The sequence below is a fragment of the Ictidomys tridecemlineatus genome, chromosome 6 (genome assembly GCF_052094955.1).
Source record: "Ictidomys tridecemlineatus isolate mIctTri1 chromosome 6, mIctTri1.hap1, whole genome shotgun sequence".
Classification (NCBI taxonomy): domain Eukaryota; kingdom Metazoa; phylum Chordata; class Mammalia; order Rodentia; family Sciuridae; genus Ictidomys; species Ictidomys tridecemlineatus.
Genome location: NC_135482.1, coordinates 66,257,232 through 66,271,794, shown reverse-complemented (window position 1 = coordinate 66,271,794; position 14,563 = coordinate 66,257,232). Strand labels below are relative to the sequence as shown.

General features: G+C 35.5%; 1 non-coding gene across 1 annotated transcript; it reads right to left on the bottom strand.

Moving 5' to 3' along the window:
• Positions 1–204: 204 nt before the first annotated feature.
• Trnav-cac (transfer RNA valine (anticodon CAC)) lies at positions 205–278 on the bottom strand. The gene has a single exon. It is a non-coding gene; the product is annotated as a tRNA-Val (tRNA).
• Between the last annotated feature and the right edge of the window lie 14,285 nt (positions 279–14,563).

The following is a 14,563-nucleotide window of genomic DNA, read 5'->3' as shown; positions in this document are numbered from 1 at the left end:
CTGATGACAAAATTACATGAGATGATAAATTTCAGTTACGTTAAATGAAAATGAATAGGAAATGTTCATCCAAGTTCACAGACCCTCTGTATTCTATCTAACTAATAAGGATGTGTAGACTCCCCAATAACAATCATATTCTTTTTTTTTTTTTTTTTGAGAACTTGATCCACTTTATTATTGCATAGGCAGTTTTTTGTTTGTTGTGGTGCTGGGGATTGAACCCAGGGCTTTATGCATGTGAGGCAAACACTCTACCAACTGAGCTATATCCCCACGCAAGTTTTTGTGTATATCCTATTACTGGCGGATTCATCTGAGGGTTGCATAACCCAATGAGCTAGCAACATGCTTACAATTGGTGACCAATAGGTTAAAAGGTCAATGGCAGAAAAAACAGCAGGAAAGGAACATGCTGAGCACACATAATTACATTCTTTTTGTGGATGAATAAAAGCCAATTGTATATAAAAATCACATTTTCTTATAATCTTGTTGGATCTTTACTATATTTAACATTTATTATTTTTTCTCTTTAAAATTTTTTCACTTCTTTTTAATATTAAGATAAAATACACAGAAATATACAGAAAAATAGGCAAATCTTAAATGAGCAACTCAGTAAGTTTTGACAAAATGTATGTAGTTATATAAACAATATTCTAATTGAGATAAAAGAACATTTCCATCATCCCTGAAAATTTCTTTTTGTTACTTTCCAATTAATTCCTCCAAAATTATTATAGACAACCATTTTTCTTAAATTTGATGTAAATATCATAATGTAATAATTTCTCTTTTGTGTCTGACTTTCTTTATCTGAACGTAATGTTTTTGAGATTCATCCATGTGGTAATGTGTATACATTTTTATTGTTTGTTGGTATTTCATCATAAGAGTATACTGCAATTATTTATTCTCTTGTTGATAGACATTTGGGTTATCTCCACTTTTTTTTCATATTTTTATTAGTTGTTGATGGACCTTTATTTTATTTATTTATATGCAGTGCTGCAAATTGAACCCATTGCTCACATGTGCTATGCAAGCGCTCTACCACTGAGCCACAACCCAGCCCTTCCACTTTTAACTTTGCTACAATTCAGCCCTTCCACTTTTGACTGAGCCACAACTCAGCCCTTCCACTTTTGACTAGTATGAATAAAACTGCTGTAAACATTTGTGGACATGTGTTTTCATCTCTCTTGGGTAAATACTTAGAAATAGAATTAATTGCTGGATCATGGGGTGTGTATATGTTTAAATTTATAGGGAATTGTCAAGCAGTTTTCCAAATATTATTTCCAGTAATATGTCGAAATGGATAAGAAGTGGTAGTTCACTGACTTTAATTTGCATTTTATTGATGACTAATTTTGATAATTTTTTATATGCTTTCTAATTACCTCTACATTTTCTTTTATGATGTGTCTGTTTAGATTTTCTGCCCACATTTTGAAATTGTGTTGTCATTTTAGGACTTCTATGAATATTCTAAGTACAGCTTTTTATTTGATAAATATATTACAAATATTTTCAACTGGCTTCTGATTTGTCTTTTCATTTTCTAAAAGGTATCTTTCAAAGAGCAGAAATTTTTAATTCTGGTGATGTGGATTCAATTTTTAAATTTCTGGTTCTAACTTTTCTATTATAAGAAATATATGCTTTCCCCAATGTTGGAAAGCCATTCTCTTAGGTTTACTCTTTAAAGTTTTAATGTTTCAATTTGTTTTATTTCTATGACCCATCTTGAATTAATTTTTATTGTTGATATGATGTAAAGATTGGATCAAGGCTATTTTTTGTCCATACATTTATCAAGTTCTTCTAATACCATTTGTTTAAAAAGTTTCCTTTCCCCCATGAATTAGTTTGAAAACTTTGTTAAAATAAATTGAACAAGTATGTGAGGATTTATTCTTGAATTCTTTGTTCTGTTCCATTGATCCCATATTGTAAGTTCTTCAAATTTCTTTCTTTTCTAGATTGCCCTAAAAATTCGAGGTTCTTTTATTTTCATATTAATTTAGAATTAGTTGTCCATCACAACAAAACATACTGCAGAGATTTTGAGTGGAATTATATTAATTCTATAGGGTAATTTTAGAAAAATTGTATTAACAGTTTTGAGTCTTCTAATCCTTTAAACATTATATTTTTCTCCATTATTTAGATTATATGCCCACTGTGTTCTATAAATAAATGTTGATATTTTGTATGTCTTTTGTTAAATTTATCTATAAATATATCGTGTTATTGGATGATGTAATATATTTTTTAAAAATTAATTTTTCAATTGTTTGTGGCTTGTATATAGAAATATCCTTGGTGTTTGTACATAGATAATACATTATGTGACCTTATTAAACTCACTTATTACTTCAAATAGCTCTATGTAAATTGTTTTAGGATTTTGTATGTGCACAGTCATGTTGTCTATTATTACATTCAAGTTTTTTGAATATTTCCAATAGTTATTTAGATTTGTCCATATTTCCCTTTTTGTTTTCTTCATTTTCTTATACTTCAGGTTTATTTTGGGATATTTTTCTTCTTCCTGAAGGACAAACATGCTTTCTTTTCCTTTTCACTATGACTTCTACTTGTTTTTTCTTGTCTTAATACACAAAGTAGAAATTCAACATAATGAATAACAGTGCTAAGAGTGGAATTACTCCTTTTATTCCTTACCCATGAAAGAAGTTTCCAACATTTCATCTTAAGTATGATAGGAATTATAGAGATTTTTAAAAATGAAGATTTCCTTTTGTAAACTGAGGAAATCTATCTTTAACATTAAAGCTTATATGCCCAAATATGCAATATACCTCCAAAGATTTAAAATTCTTTGTTTCTTTATTTCACTGATTTTGCTTTTATCTCTATTTCTTATGATTTATTTGCTTTTACTTTATTGTTATGCCTTTTGGGAACTAGGAATTTAATTGATTTATTTTTATTCTTCAATTTTTATTGATACAAGTATTTGAGGCTATGAAAATTTCTCTGATCACGTCTTTAAATGTGAACCATTAGTTCTCAAATGTCATGTTTTTCTTATAATTACTTTTTTGAAATTCTGTTATTTGGGTTTTATGTCTCTTGTGACCCTAGAGTAAATAGAAGTCTTTAACATTTGCTAAAGTAAAGATTTTTTTAAATTATTATTTCTAATTTTATTACATTGAGGTTAAAAGTGATTTTTGTAATATTTATATTCTGTACTTTAAAATTTTTGGCAGTTGTATAATTTTTTATTTCTTGTATAAGATGTTATAAAGTATACAAATGTATAGTTTAAAGTATTTATTTTTTCTGGCTTAAATTCTACTTTATAATAAGGAACACAATCCTGCCTTATTATTTTTCCCATCTGCTTGTTATATATTTTCCTAGCCTTTTATTTTAGCCATTTGAATCATGTTGTTTTAGTGTATTCCTTACATACAGCACAGAACTAGGTCTTGCTTCATGAGCCACTTTTTAAAATATTTTTCTTTAGGTCATTTAAGCTCACTCACATTTATTAATAAAGCTGATCAACAAATTATTTTCATGTATTTTAAAAATACACTATTTTCTGCAGTATGTTTTTGTACTCTTCATTGAAAAATTACTTTTTATTGTCTTTTCAGTTTTTAATATTTTTGACTCATTTATTGCCTATGTAACTATCGATGAGATTATTCTACTCTCTTTTCTTTTCCCATTCCTTCAATTTCTTTTTTTTTTTTAAAGAGAGAGAGAGAGAGAATTTTAATATTTATTTTTTAGTTTTCGGCGGACACAACATTTGTTTGTATGTGGTGCTGAGGATCCAACCCGGGTGCACGCATGCCAGGCGAGAGCGCTACCGCTTGAGCCACATCCCCAACCCCCCATTCCTTCAATTTCTAAGCATTATTTTTTCGTGTTTGTCCTCTCTTTATCCTTGGTTTTACAATTTAATATATTAAATACTCACCATCTCAGTTTTTTTGCTGATGTTTTATCATTCATCCTTGCTTGAATAAATCTAAATCCCTAGTTAATTTCTCACAAAAGTCTGGTGTGTACAACAATACTCCCTGAGATTTTGCATGTTCAAAATGTTTTTCTGTAGCATTGGTACTTGAAGTACAACTTGGTTGCTATAGATCTTTGTTTACATTTTTTTCCTTCAGGTTTTGAACATTCTACTCATTTTTGCTTTGCTTTATATATTGTTCTTGAGAAGTCTGATGCCTGTCTATTTCTCTTTCCTTTGTAGGTTATTTGAAATCCTGCCCCTCGTGGAGGGTCTGACTGTATTATTAGTTGATTATTGGTTCTCTACAGGTTTTTTCAGTGTGTAAATGCAAGTTTCTAGCCTTCTGTTACCGCTGTTGACTGGTGACGAGTTCTTGCTTCCCCGATGTTGAAGAATAACACCAAAGAAGCACGCCGAGGCCAGGCCAGAGTAGAGATTAGAAATTTATTAAAGGACAGAAGAAAAGACTTCTCCCGGAGGAAGAAGGGGACCCAGAAGGTGGAATCCGTGGAAGTGTGGTTGTTTCCCCTTTTTATAGTTCTTTCAGTGATAGAATGTAGGTTGGAAGGCCCGAGGGGTGGGACACAGGTGGGCCAAAGAAGTAGTCTGAGCAGGAAGGACTTCATTATCACTTCTTTGTGATGGGCTATCTCCAAATCTGCTGGGGGCTATTCATTAATACTTCTTTGAGGTGGACTTTGGCCTAGGGCCTCTTTGGGACTTCATTAACATTCCATGAGTTGTCCTGTGTTTTCCCTGAGTCATTCCCAGCATGGCCTCCATTTTAGATTTCACTCGGTATTAGACCCGATTTACCTAACTACACTGACTACCTAACTTTAAATCTGGCTTCACTTCTATGAGGTATTCTTTGATCATCCTTTAAATAAGTGTTCAATTTTATTCTGTTTTCTTTCAGAGACTCAATTTGTATGAATGTTGAACATTCTTTATCTTTATTCTATTTCATAATTTTATAAATATTGTTATATTTTTCTTTATTTCATTTTACTCTTCTTGACTGTTTTCTTGCCTTGCCTTCTACTAAATTTTATTTGGAGTTATGAAAACCAAGGCACTTTGTAATTTAATTTTTACATTTGAGATCATTTTGCCTTTTTCTTATATTCCTTTTCTGAGTTCAATTGACCCTACTTGCCTTTTATAATATAATTATTACAAAAATCACTTTTTAACCTCAATGTAATAAAATTAGAAATAACATTTAGAAATGTTTTGTTCATTTCTAAAGTTTTAGAATTTCACATGAAAGTTGCTTTTTTTAATATTCAAAAATGGTCATTTGAGGATATTTAATTCAGTTTGAAGTATTGTGTTATAGTTTCTCCGGCCTATTTGAAGGGGAAGATTTTCAAAGGTTGAAATGTTTTGGTTTTTGTTTTCTGCTTTCTTCCTAGAGTAATGAGAAATAGATAACTGTGTTTATATTAGATGCTTCTTTTCCTAATTAGAGTAATCATAATCGAAAAACAGTACTGTCTCCCTCCTTTCTTTCTTATTTTCTTCCAATGTGACAGGAGAGTTACAGGAGAGTTTGAAATAAACAAAGGACAGGAGAGTTTGAAGTAAACATGTTGTGATGAAGAAAGGTGCCTAAGCTAGAAAATGTGTGAAATAGATAAGGATAAAAGGTAAACATGTTTTGAGGTATTTTAGCACAAAACAAGTGTGATTTTCTAAGATAAACAAAGATGTAAACAAGATGTGATGTAATAGAGACGATCTGTTAAGATAGGATAAGAAATAGAAATTATGGAATAAACATGTTTTTGGTTTAAAGTATTGTAAACAACTATAGTATTTAAAGGCCAGGAAGGCTGAGCTCTTTGGCCAGTTCAGACTCACTATGTGTGGGTCAACATCGAGCGAACTGAGTCCCACCAGCCTCTGTTCCTGTGCCTCGTGTGATGTGATGTGATGGAGTGAATAAACCGGGCATTCGAAAAGGCATCTCGCGTGTGGCGGCTTCTTCTTTCAAGACACGGATCGCCGGCCGGGAGAGGTTACCTGGGGCAGGGGCAGCCGTGACTTCAGGACCACCCGGGAGCGGTCGGAGGACCTCGCCGCCGTCCTTTGCTCGTGTCACAATGTTACATCTGGAGTATGTGTGGAGAAATTTGGTCTTAAGTAACAATCATTATCCTTGGCTGGCCAGAACCCAGCCATTTTTATTTCAATTTTTTCTACTGAAAATATTTATTTTGGTATAATTATTGTTGGGGGCTTCCATGAACAGGAGCTGAGCATGTAGGAGCTAAGCACATACCCTTAGCCTTGAGCAATGAAGGTGTGGAACTGGCTTCTGCTCCCAGCGCCAAAGGAGGTAGACCTCACCTTCACTTGGCAAAGAATTACATCTCTGGGAGTGGGCATCACTCAAGGGGACTAGGATACACCCCCAGAAACTCAATCCCTTGCCTCATTTGGGTGAAACTTTCTCAAGTGTCTTCCCCCCGCCAATAAATAGGGTTTCAGGCTTGCTCTCTCTTTACCCCCTTGAGGGAGCTGGGGCAGAGGAGCCATCACTGAGCTCTGTGTGGTTATTTAGTGCTAGCCCAATTCACCTTAGAATGACCCTGACTGATTTAGTTGCATGTTGCAGCAGATGGCACCTGAACAGGGACCAGGACATTACAGGGTGAATTTTAAAAATTCAGTGGGTTTAGTTTTCTCTCTAGTAGTTAAGTGTGCTTAGGTTTTCAGAGTATTGTAAATTGGTTCATGAAAGTAAGAGTTAGACAGAGGAAAGTGACGTTACACTCATAACATACGGGGAATTTTTTTATTTTTAGAGAAAGAAAAATTTTATTTTGCAATTCTGAAGACCATAATTAGGTGTGGAGAATAGGAAATTAGAGAATTGGAGATCCCACTGAGATTATTAAAGTGATTAATAAAATATGTGTTGATAAATTCAGTCCTTTCTCAAGGGAAAAGCATGCTTTTGTGGATTTCTTTGTATTTTAAAATGTTAAGATGAAGATTTTTTGAATTTATGTGCCAGTAATCAGTGTTTGGATAGTGAGAGGTAAAAGGAAAGATTTTTTTTGTGCGTGGTGGGTCTTGATATGGGGGATTCTTTACTTCTAGAGAAGTAAATTTTATTTTTCTGATTTTTAAAAAATACTCAAATAATTTGTATTGCATCTCTTCACTGCATTCTTGTCCTGTCGGGATCAGGAGTAGCTGTAACTCAACTGCTGCTCTGGGGCAGGTGCAGGGCTTGGGTGGCTGTTCACCCCAGCTAGTTCTGCTTCTTATGTATCCTAGTCTGACCAAATGCAGACTGCCCTAAGATCTGGTAATAATGCTGGAGTCTGCTGCTGGAACCCAATTTTGAGTTAAAAGATTTTTGAGATGCTCACAGGAGCACACGTGCTGTGAAGGGGAAGTACAAAAGACAGGAGCACAACTGCTCCGTGCCACTGCTTTGAGAGTGCTGGCTGCTCAGAAACATAGCTGTAGCTGCCTGAACCTCTGTGGGCCCAGGGCTTGCGGAGTGGGGAACAACAAGACGCTGGTGTGGCCACGGTGGCTCGCAGGGAGCCAGACATGGCTGCAGCCCCCATCCATGGATCCGGGGCTCTGGCTGGGCACCTTCAGGAGCGCTTGCCCAGGGTGGTGGAAGTCAGGCACAGCATGCCCTGTGGCGGCGGTGGTGGAGGTGCCTACTGCCCACAACTGCACTCTGGGAAGCTGCGCAATGGCTAAGACACTTCCGGAGGCTCATGCTGGGGCATGCATCCCTGGGGTATGGCCAGGAAGTGCCTTCTCCCTAAGTTCCAGCCCTATGCCCGCCAGGCCAACGCAGGCCGGGCAGTGACCTGAAGTCCAAGTCAGCCCAACATTCAGCATCAGTTGTTGAGAGCCACAGTTTAGTCGGAATGACGCCTGGCATTTTGCTAGAGGGAATGGTTGAAAGGTGACCCTGCTCTGGGATTAGGGCAGATCCTGCTGCCTCAGATCCTGCTACTTTGGAGTTCCTGTTGAGTTCTCTCGGGAGCCCTGTGGAGGGAGTGTGATCGGGGCAGTGTGTGTAGAGTGCCGGTGAGAGTTTGGGAATAAAGAGTTGCTGTTTGAACCTACAAGGCTTTGTGGTCGCTCTGTTATTTTGTGCCCAGACAGACTGCGGCAATCAGTGGTGGCTAATTCCAGTAACCATGATGAGTGCTCCCTGGAATGCCCACATGATGCTACCTCCCAGGGATTCCAAGCCTGGATTCACAAACAGATCAGACAAGATATGGAAGTCTGGGGAAGGTCTGGGAGTGCATAACAGCTTGCGGAGCTGGGAGTGCTTCCCCCAGGTAATTCTAAGCTGCCACTCCGCTGCTGCTGAGGGACTAGTGAAATGGCCACTGGATGTGGTTGGTAATGGAGATGTTACCGCTGTTCATCTGTGACAAGTTCTTGCTTCCCCGAATGCTGAAGTATAACACCAGAGAAGCACGCCGAGGCAAGTGTAGAGTGGAAAGTAGAAGCTTTATTAAAGGACAGCAGAAAAGACTTCTCCCCAGAGGAAGAAGGGGACTCAAAAGGAGGAATCTATGGAAGGGGGAGGTCTTCCCTTTTTTATAGCTAAGGTCTACTTTCAGCTTTCCCAAATTCCTGTCCTTTGTTCTCCTTATCTTGCAGTGATGGAATGTAGGTGGGAAGGCCCAAAGGGTGGGGGACAGGTGGGCTGAAGGAGTAATCTGGGCAGGAAGGGTTTTTGGATTAGCATCTCCTTGTTTGCTGAGAGCTGCTTCATTAACATTTCCTTGGGATGGCTCAGGGCCTTGGGGATATTTTCAATTCCCCCAAGTTCTACTCTGTTTTCCTGGATTCCATTCTCAATAATGGCCTCCATTTCATCTTCATCTCACTCGACATTAGACCCGACTTACCTAACTACACTAAATACCTATCTTTAAATCTGGCTTCAGAGAGCTCTGGAGTAGAAATGCAGACACACAAGCCTTCGCCAGAGACTCTTGCTAGGTGGGCAGGACAGCGGGACAGGGACAGGCAGGGTGCAGCCACCCAAAGGGTCCTTTGATAAGCTACAGTGAAAATGCTTGGGACTCCAGGCTACTTTGGCATAACCGTGACAACTGCTCACATAAGCACGGGATGGATGGTACAAAGCAGCAGACACATGTCGCTGGGCAACCAGCTGGGTTCAACCAGAACTGCTAATAGTCGGACATGTAAAATGCTCAGGACTGGCGACGCACAGGATCTCAAGCAAAACTTTGGATTATGTTCTGGATCCATGAAGAAAATCAGCCATGTAGCCAGAAAAACATGGCGGATAAATTCCGCCTCTCACGCTTCTGTGGGCTTCCCTTTGGTCCTTCCTACCCTGCCTCCCAGCTACTAACCTGTACTTTCTGTCTCACACAGGCTGGCAACCAGAATTATTGAGCCTGCACCCAGCTGTCAGAAAATTTTTCTTCATAATTTTTAATATGTTCCCATCCACAAAAAAAATATTTCTTTTCAGGTAAAATCTAATTTGGCAAACTCCTCCATTGTAGCCCTCAGCCTGACTTGTTCTGAAAGCTAAATAACCTGATTTTGTATCCCTCCAGCGTTCCTTTAGGAACCCTCTTCTCAATGGTAGTGTTGCTAAATAATGTTACAGTGATAAGAGATGGTATGCCTGCACTTCTTCATAATTTAACTTTCTTTTTAGAAAAGAAATTATATAATTAGATAAATTTGACTGTTGTAAAAACAAAAGCTGACATCTAAAGTGTTGAAATACACAGTATTTTCATGACCAAAAATCCTTATTCTTTTCATTCCTACTATGTAAATACAATAAATAAATAATTATATGCAGATTGAGTAACTAATAAAAAAAATTAAAAAAATATATATATATGCAGAAGGATAACATCACATAGATATAAGCGTGTGCTCCTAGTCAAAAGTAAATTAAAATGGATCCAAATTCTTTTAAGGACCACATGGTTTAATAAGATTTATTTCAAGTTAAATCATTATATAATATTAAGCTATATCTTCATTATTAATACATACTTTTCCCATTACTTAAGAAATCTGTAATCTTTAATTTACAGGATAATTAATATATGTCTGTTTGCTTCTAATTGTTTTCCCTCAACAGAAAACACCTAATTTATATTTTTTATACATGCATTTGTCTGATGCTCTGCTTTTTATAGTTAGAGATATTAATATAAATGTAATTTATTACAAAATAGTTATTTCAAATATACTTATTAAATTTTAAAGTTAAGATATAACCATTAAGTAATCTCTAATTCTTAAATTATTGTTTAGGCTTTTATAAAATGATAGATATAATACTGTAAACAGAGATATCCGAAAGGTTTTGGCTGCATTTCATTTGAAGTATCTCTTCTTATTAAAATATAACAATTTGTCTAGATTCTAAGACTTACAGAAATTATTCCAAAATGTAATCAAGGAAGAATCCTCAAAGGAGAGAAAAAGAAATGCTTTTGCAGAGAGGATAAGAAATTGTAAGAGTCCTAAGAGGAAGAAAGAAATCATATCTGGGTAAAAGAAAAGGTCTTTATATGTATTCAAGGTTTTAATGATGGGAAAACTTTCCTAAATAAAGAAATCTTTATATGATTATCTAGACAGTGATATAAACATTTAAAGTAATTGAGAAGCAGATTTATGTATGACTAGGCTGACTATAGATCTATAGAGTGATCAATTCTAGGATATTTCAGGCTTTTCTCTGATATTATTATGTTGATATAAATCAAGATTTTTACCCATATTTTGACAAGACAAAAAATTATTTAAACATTAAGTTTATGCCTAGTGATTCTTACTGTTTAAGCAAGGACTAATTTTTAGTGAATTAAAATTCATACATCCTTGATTAAACAATAAATGTCTTCAAATAGTTCCTTGAGTCCTATTTTTGACACTTCTCTTTAAAGACTACATTTGATTGATTTGAAAACATCAATAATTATGATAATTACTGCTAATACTTACATGTTACTTCTATCTGTTTGTTAAATATATAAGTTTCTAAAATATCTATGGAATTTAAGAGTACATTTTATTAAAACTGGTGTTATCCACATTTAAGCTATATGTTAATTTTGAGCAATAGAAGTTACAATTTTTATTGGGAATTCATTTGTATCATGTAGGGTTCTCTGACTGGACCTATTATCCATAAGATACATTGTAAAACTTGTATGTTGCTCCCTACACTGGGAAGTAGGCTTGATCATATTTTTTTTTAAAGACAACTGAGAGATACTGACCCATTTAAAGGGTAATATTATGAGATATAGACATATTTTGAGATCTTCTCTCAGAAAGGGATTAAAGGTTCTCTTAATTTGTTCTTTTTTTTTTTGGAAAATCACAGATGACCAAAGGAAAGTTCTCATCTTCATGTGTTGTTAGTTATGGCCTCAGTCACTATCATGAGAGAAGGCCTTAAACAAAAGTAACCTGTCAAATTTAATACAAACCAGAACAAACTCAGAGGGATTTTCAAAGGGTCCAAATACATGTATTGTAATATTTCAAAACTATGCCAGATGTCTGACCTCACCTCAAGAGAGATTATGCTATCACTTAGCTAAACTTTAAAATAGAAGACCACTCTACAAACAATTTTAAAAAGATTTATCTTAACCATGTTCCAATAACACAGAATAGGGACAAACCTCATTGTTTGTCTGGAGCACAGACAATTCCCCAAAACAGATTAAAATCCAACAGATAATAATTATAGTAGGCCTTCAGGAAAATCCTACTGTTTTCATGGAGAGACTCAAGAGCACAAAACAGCACCTTAAATCTATAGAGGGCCACCATTTTCAAAGAACGAGTTTATCATCTAGTCATCCCCAGGCATTCCAAAGAAATTACAGAAAATGAACACAACCCTAACCAAATTTAGGTGTTACCCCACAATTTAGATAGAGATCAAATAAAAAAAGAAAAAACTAGAGACAGAAAAAAGACTAAAATCCTAGTCTTGACCCCAGAAAAAAACAAACTCTCTGGGTAAAGATGTTATTCCTCTTTTAAGTTATAAAAAAGATTTCAATGTCTCTATAGCATTGAAACAGAGTCTTACTTTGAGCCCCTGTCATCAGTTTATCACTGAGAGAAATAATCCTAAAAATGGTCACTCCTAAAATATTTAGTCAGCCAGCCATAAACAAGTCAACTCAACAGCCAATAGTTTATCTCAATGAAAAAACTTAAATGTGTTACCTCATTATCTACTTTAAGTAAAAACAAGGTAATGCCCTACAACATACATTGACATTTTTAAAATTAGTAAAGCCATAAATCATACATAATCATTAGAGCTAATCTTGCTACATTAAGTAAAGTTATTAAAGATGTTCATACTGTTTCTTTATATGTAAAGATTGTTTTGACATAAGTCCTTCAAAATGTCATTACTAACTCAATGTTATATAAAATTCTAAATTAGATCACTGTCTTAAACTATACTGCTGACTTATTTTTACCCATCAATTTTTGAGTTACTAACTCCCCATACTTGGGTCAACATTAAGTTTGATAGCAATAATAACCATTTTTAGATTGATAAATAAAGGGATATTATTTTCCTATTCATTTTTTGTTAATGGTAGAAAATAATATCTTTCCTATGCTTAATAAACATGTATATTTTCTATTCTGGAAAGATGTCTATACATATTCCTCATGCCCCTAGTAAAGGCCACCACTCCTAAGTTAAAAACTCTGTCTCTTGGCTTCATTCCAAATTAAGATAATCATTTAAAGTTCATCTACAGCTAATTTCAAAATACAAATTTTCATATACAACTTGTTATACTCTTCATTTTGGGTAAGGTAAAATAATAAAGGAGAAATAGAGACAAGGTGCAGAGGCAGGAAAGTGGTTGCTCCTCCAAGTGGCCACATTTACTTATACCAATAAGTTACATTAGGTCGTTAGTGCCACAACTACATTATTGTTTAGAGTATCAGTAAGGTTGCTTATTTTGCAGTTACATTCTACCGTTACAATAAAGGATGTTAGAAACTTCCTGTTACTGTTACATGGGCAGATTTAGGTTCAGTGAAACATTGTGGTTTTCTAACAAGAGAGTCCCTATATTCCCAGGAGCTGTGTGCCTGAGATGAGGGTCCAAGCTGACAAGACTCTAACACAGAGCTTCCTTGTGAAGGACTTCGCTACAGCAGACAGGCATCCCATGTCTTTACACAGAAGTTTCCCAGCAGCCAGGCATTCTGTGTCTTTGCACAGAAACTTCCTACCAGCCAGGAATTCTGGAAACTTTCTAGCCACCAAGGATGTCACAATCACCAAGTTTATCAGAGACCCCAATCCCAAACACAGAACCCCTAAAATTTTGTATTTCTGTTAAAATCAAAATCAAATCAAATATTTGATAAAATTTAAGTTTCTATTTACCATTGTCCCTTTCCAACTCATTAATGTTGGACTTAACATAGCTAGTAGTTGACCTTTGTCGAGTTTCATGACCAACTAAAGATGATAAATTTTTCTTGTTGTTGAATACTTGTACTATTCTGTTGTCTATAACTTAAAACTAATGACACTATGGCTTATGCCAAGCTTTTATTCAATAAAGAAAGAAAGGGGGAAACAGGACCCTATATACAAATACTAAATCATACAAAATGTTTTGAATTTTTTTCTTGAATTGTGATATTAAAAGTCTTAAAATTCCAGTCTGCTTGGGGCTCACAGGTCCAGCTAGCTAACTATTGGCTTACTCGCATGACACCAGCAAAAATCCCTGAGCTGTGGGTTTTGTCCTTAAATTCTCAAGACATAGGCCCAGAAATTGCTGTTCTCTCCCACAGAGCTTCAGTCTCTATGGGTGGGTGACAGTCCCTGGCCAGGTAAATAAAGCTCTCTTTGATTTCAGTTCAGTGAGTGTTTTCTGAAGAGGCTCCTCATAGCACCAGTATAACATAAGGTATTTAGAAATAGTGGATATATTTTAGACTGGTCTCCTAGAATTGACAAACACAATTACATGAGGATGCCATGACTCCTAGAGGCTTTAGCCCTCAGTGAGATGGCATCCAGAAGGATGTTTTTCATTTAACTTTTGCTCCCAGAATTTTTGCATTACTGACAGACTTAAGAGACTCCCTAAATGTGAGAATTAAGAGAAAGGATGATAAATATCCTGTAGCCTATAAAAATGCTACTAGTTATAATAGAGGAAAAGGACATTGATCCTTCATCAATCTTCCTTTGTCCTATTGCCAGCTAATATTTGATAACTGTGGAATGCTGAAGTTCACGTTAAGGCTTTGAAACAGTGCACACCAATTAACCAGACCTAGGCAAGCTCTTGATCTCATGATCCTTGAAGTGACTACTTTAATGTTATTCATTGTTTCTACAATTACAGCCTTTGTGGCTATGTCTCAAAATTACATCGTGTGAATTTTCTTAATAATTTGGCTTCAGCAGTCAGAGAAATGCAAATCAAAACCACCCTAAGATACCATCTCACTCCAGTAAGATTGGCAGCC